Source organism: Aegilops tauschii, chromosome 3, assembly GCF_002575655.3.
Source record: "Aegilops tauschii subsp. strangulata cultivar AL8/78 chromosome 3, Aet v6.0, whole genome shotgun sequence".
Taxonomy (NCBI): Eukaryota; Viridiplantae; Streptophyta; class Magnoliopsida; order Poales; family Poaceae; genus Aegilops; species Aegilops tauschii.
Genome location: NC_053037.3, coordinates 388,176,755 through 388,182,754, shown reverse-complemented (window position 1 = coordinate 388,182,754; position 6,000 = coordinate 388,176,755).

Genomic DNA, 6,000 nt, shown 5'->3' with positions numbered 1-6,000 from the left:
CCCTCTTCAAGGGAAAAACCAATGCAAGCTCAAGAAGTAGCAAGAAGAATTTCTAGCGCCGTTGCCGGGGAGATCTACGTCAAGTCAAGACATACCAAGTACCCATCATAAACTCTCATCCCTTGCATTACATTATTCACCATGCGCCTCCCATTTTCCTATCTCCCACTTCTAAAATGATTTTTGAAAAGATTTGCCTTTTCTTCGCCCCTCTTTCGTTCGTCTTCTTCGCTTGGCTTTTGTGTGCTCGTGTGTTGGATTGCTTGCTTGTCATGATGACTCAAGAGAATAACAAACTGTGTGACTTTTCCAACACCAATAACAATGATTTTATTAGTACTCCGATTGCTCCCACTACTAATGCGGAATCTTGTGAAATTAATGCTGCCTAGTTGAATCTTGTTATGAAAGATCAATTTTCTGGCCTTCCTAGTGAAGATATCGCATCCCATCTAAACAATTTCGTTGATTTGTGTGATATGCAAAAGAAAAAAGATGTGAATATTGATATTGTTAAATTGAAACTATTTCCGTTCTCACTTCGAGATCGTGCTAAAACTTGGTTTTCGTCTTTGCCTAAAAATAGTATTGATTCATGGAATAAGTGTAAAGATGCTTTTATTTCCAAGTATTTTCCTCCCGCTAAGATCATCTCCCTTAGGAACGATATTATGAATTTTAAGCAACTTGGTCATGAACAGGTTGCACAATCTTGGAAGAGGATGAAATTAATGATACAAAATTGCCCTACACATGGTTTGAATCTGTGGATGATTATACAAAAAATTTATGCTGGATTGAATTTTGCTTCTAGAAATCTTTTAGATTCGGCTGCGGGAGGTACTTTTATGGAAATTACGTAAGGAGAAGCTACTAAACTCCTAGATAATATTATGGTTAATTATTCTCAATGGCATACCGAAAGGTCTTCCACTAGTAAAAAAGTGCATGCGATTGAAGAGATTAATGTTTTGAATGGAAAGATGGATGAGCTTATGAAATTATTTGCTAGCAAGAGTGCTCCTATTGATCCTAATGACATGCCTTTGTCTACTTTTATTGAGAACAATAATGAATCTATGGATGTGAATTTTGTTGGTAGGAACAATTTTGGTCATAACGCGTATAGAGGTAATTTTAATCCTAGGTCGTTCCCTAGTAATTCCTCTAATAATTATGGTTATTCCTACAAAAATTCTTATGGAAATTATAATAATTTGCCCTCTAAATTTGAGAATAGTGTTAAAGAATTTATGAGTTCGCAAAAGAATTTCAATGCTTTGATTGAAGAAAAATTGCTTAAGATTGATGATTTGGCTAGGAACGTGGATAGAATTTCTCTTGATGTTGATTCTTTGAAACTTAGATCTATTCAACCCAAGCATGATATCAATGAGTCTCTCAAAGCTATGAGAATTTCCATTGATGAGTGCAAAGAAAGAACCGCTAAGATGCGTGCTAAAAAAGATTGGTTTATAAGAATGTGTTCTTCTAGTTTCCACGAAAATAATGATGAAGATCTTAAAGTGATTGATGTGACTCCTATTGAATCTTTGTTTTCCAACATAAATCTTGATAAAGATGGGACTGGAGATGAGTCAACTTTAGTTAGAAGGCGTCCCAATGATTCGAGTTTTTAGATCTTGATGCAAAAATTGATAAAAGTGGGATTGGAGAGGTCAAAACTTTAGATAGCAATGAACCCACTCCTTTGGATTTCAAGGAATTTAATTATGATAAATTCTCTTTAATAGATTTTATTTCCTTGTTGCAATCCATGTTGAATTCTCCTCATGCTTATAATCAAACCAAAGCTTTTACTAAACATATCGTTGATGCTATGATGCAATCTTTTGAAGAAAAGATTGAATTGGAAGTTTCTATCCCTAGAAAACTTTATGATGAGTGGGAAACTACTATTAAGATTAAGATTAAAGATTTGAGTGCCATGCTTTGTGTGAGTTGGGTGCTAGTGTTTCCACGATTCCAAAAACTTTATGTGATGTGTTAAGTTTCCGTGAATTTGATGATTGTTCTTAAATTTGCATCTTGCCGATTCCACTATTTAGAAACCTATGGGAAGGATTAATGATGTTCTTATTGTTGCAAATAGGAATTATGTGCCCATAGATTTCATTGTTCTTGATATAGATTGCAATCCTACATGTCCTCTTATTCTTGGTAGACCTTTCCTTCGAACGATTGGTGCAATTACTGATATGAAAGAAGGAAATATTAGATTTCAATTTCCGTTAAGGAAAGGTATGGAACACTTTCCAAGAAAGAAAATTAAATTGCCTTATGAATCTATTATGAGAGCCACTTATGGATTGCATGCCAAAGATGATAATACTTAGATCTATTCGTGTTTTATGCCTAACTAAGGGCGTTAAACAATAGCGCTTGTTGGGAGGCAACCCAATTTTATTTTTTGTTTTTGCTTTTTAGGTTCTATTTTGCAATAAATAATTCATCTAGCCTCTGGTTAGATGTGGTTTTGTGTTTTAGTTAGTTTTTGTGCCAAGTAAGACCTTTGGGATAGCTTACGGTGATAGTTGATTTGATCTTGCTGAAAAACAGAAACTTTTGTGCTCAGTACCAGAATTGTTAAAAATCACAGAAGCGTGATAAAATACTAATTATTTTAGCAGAAGATTAATAAACAAATTGCTTAAGTTGTACTAATTTTTCAGAATTTTTGGAGTTATAGAAGTACTCGAAATATCCAGATTGCTACAGACTATTCTGTTTTTGACAGATTCTGTTTTCTATGTGTTGTTTGCTTATTTTGATGAATCTATGGCTCGTATCGGGGGGGGGGGGTATGAACCTTGGAAAAGTTGGAATACAGTAGATATTACACTAACATAAATAAAGAATGAGTTCACAACAGTACCAAAAGTGGTGATTTATTTTCTTATACTAACAGAGCTTATGAGATTTTCTGTTGATATTTGTGTTGTGAAGTTTTCAAATTTTGGGTAAGGATTTGATGGACTATGGAATAAATAATGGCAAGATCCTAAGCTTGGGGATGCCCAAGGCACCTCAAGGAAATATTCAAGGACAACCAAGAGCCTAAGCTTGGGGATGCCCCGGAAGGCATCCCCTCTTTCGTCTTTGTCTATCTGTAACTTTACTTGAGGCTATATTTTTATTCACCACATGATATGTGTTTTGCTTGGAGCGTCTTGTATGATTTGAGTCTTTGGTTTTTAGTTTGCCACAATCATCCTTGTTGTACACACCTTTTGAGAGAGACACACATGAATCGTGATTTATTAGAATACTCTATGTGCTTCACTTATATCTTTTGAGCTAGGCAATTTTGCTCTAGTGCTTCACTTATATCTTTTTAGAGCACAGCAGTGGTTTCATTTTATAGAAATTGATGAACTCTCATGATTCACTTATATTATTTTAAGAGTCTTTAAAACAGCATGGTAATTTGCTTTGGTTATAAATTTTAGTCCTAATATGATAGGCATCCAAAAGGGATATAATAAAAACTTTCATATAAAGTGCATTGAATACTATGAGAAGCTTGATTCCTTTTGATTGTTTTGAGATATGAAGATGGTGATATTAGAGTCATGCTAGTGAGTAGTTGTGAATTTGAGAAATATTTGTGTTAAGGTTTGTGAGTCCCATAGCATGCACATATGGTGAACCGTTATGTAACGAAGTTGGAGCATGAGATATTTTTTGATTGTCTTCCTTATGAGTGGCGGTTGGGGACGAGCGATGGTCTTTTCCTACCAATCTATCCTCCTAGGAGCATGCGCGTAGTACTTTGTTTTTATGACTAATAGATTTTTGCAATAAGTATGTGAGTTCTTTATGACTAATGTTGAGTCCATGGATTATACGCACTCTCACCCTTCCGCCATTGCTAGCCTCTCTTGTACCGCGCAACTTTCGCCGGTGCCATAAACCCACCATATACCTTCCTCAAAACAGCCATCATACCTACCTATTATGGCATTTTCATAGCCATTCTGAGATATATTGCCATGCAACTTTCCACCGTTCCGTTTATTATGACACGCACCATCATTGTCATATTGCTTTGCATGATCATGTAGTTGACATCGTATTTGTGGCAAAGCCACTATTCATCATTTTCTATACATATCGCTCTTGATTCATTGCACATCCCGGTACACCGTCGGAGGCATTCATATAGAGTGATATCTTGTTGTAGTATCGAGTTATAATTTTTTGAGTTGTAAGTAAATAGAAGTATGATGATCTTCATTATTAGAGCATTGTCCCATGTGAGGAAATAAAAGAAAAGAAAAAGAAAAAATAAAGATAAAGAAAAAAAGAAAAAGAGGAGAAAGAAGAAAAAATAAAAAATAAAAAGAAAAAATGAGAGAAAAAGAGAGAAGGGGCAATGTTACTATCCTTTTCCATACTTGTGCTTCAAAGTAGCACCATAATTTTCATGATAGAGAGTCTCCTATGTTGTCACTTTCATATACTAGTGGGATTTTCATTATAGAACTTGGCTTGTATATTCCAACGATGGGCTTCCTCAAATTTCCCTAGGTCTTCATGAGCAAGCAAGTTGGATGCACACCCACTTAGTTTTCTTTTTGAGCTTTCATAAACTTATAGCTCTAGTGCATCCGTTGCATGGCAATCCCTTCTCACTCACATTGATATCTATTGATGGGCATCTCCATAGCCCGTTAATACGCCTAGTTGATGTGAGACTATCTCCCTCTTTTTGTCTTCTCCACAACCACCTTCTATTCCACCTATAGTGCTATGTCCATGGCTCACACTCATGTAAAGCGTGAAAGTTGAAAAGGTTTGAGAACATCAAAAGTATGAAACAATTGCTTGGCTTGTCATCGGGGTTGTGCATGATTTGAATATTTTGTGTGATGAAGATGGAGCATAGCCAGACTATATGATTTTATAGGGATAAGCTTTCTTTGGCCATGTTATTTTGAGAAGACATAATTATCTTGTTAGTATGCTTGAAGTATTATTGTTTTATGTCAATATTAAACTTTTGTTTTGAATGATAAGGATCTGAACATTCATGCCACAATAAAGAAAATTACATGGATAAATATGTTAGGTAGCATTCCACATCAAAAACTATTTTTTTATCATTTACCTACTCAAGGGCGAGCAGGAATTAAGCTTGGGGATGCTTGATACGTCTCCAAATATCTATAATTTTTTATTGTTCCATGCTATTTTATTATCTGTTTTGGTTGTTTTATATGCATTAATATGCTATTTTATATTATTTTTGGGACTAACCTATTAACCTAGAGCCCAGTGCCACTTCATGTTTTTTTCCATGTTTTAGAGTTTCGCAGAAAAGGAATATCAAATGGAGTCCAAACGGAATGAAACTTTCGTGATGATTTTTCTTGGACCAGAAGACGTACATAGGACTTGGAGTACACGTCAGGGAAGCCATGAGGCGGCCACAAGGACGGAGGGCGCGCCCCCACCCTTGTGGGGCCCTCGTGACTCCACCAAAATATTTCTTCCACCTATATATTCTCAAATATTTCAAAAACCTACCAGGAGAGCCATGAAAACACTTTTCCACCGCCGCAACCTTCTGTACCTGTGAGATCCCATCTAGGGGCCTTTTCCGGCATCGTGCCGGAGGGGGATTCGATCACGGAGGGCTTCTACATCAACACCATTGCCCTTCCGATGAAGCGTGAGTAGTTTACCACAGACCTACGGGTCCATAGCTAGTACCTGGATGGCTTCTTCTCTCTCTTTGATTCTCAATATCATGTTCTCCTCGATGTTCTTGGAGATCTATTCGATTTAATACTTTTTGCGGTGTGTTTGCCGAGATCCGATGAATTGTGGATTTATGATCAGCTTATCTATGAATATTATTTGAATCTCCTATGAATTCTTATATGCATGATTTGATATATTTGCAGGTCTCTTCGAACTATCTATTTGGTTTGGCCAACTAGATTGGTTTTTCTTGCAATGGGAGAAGTGCTTAGC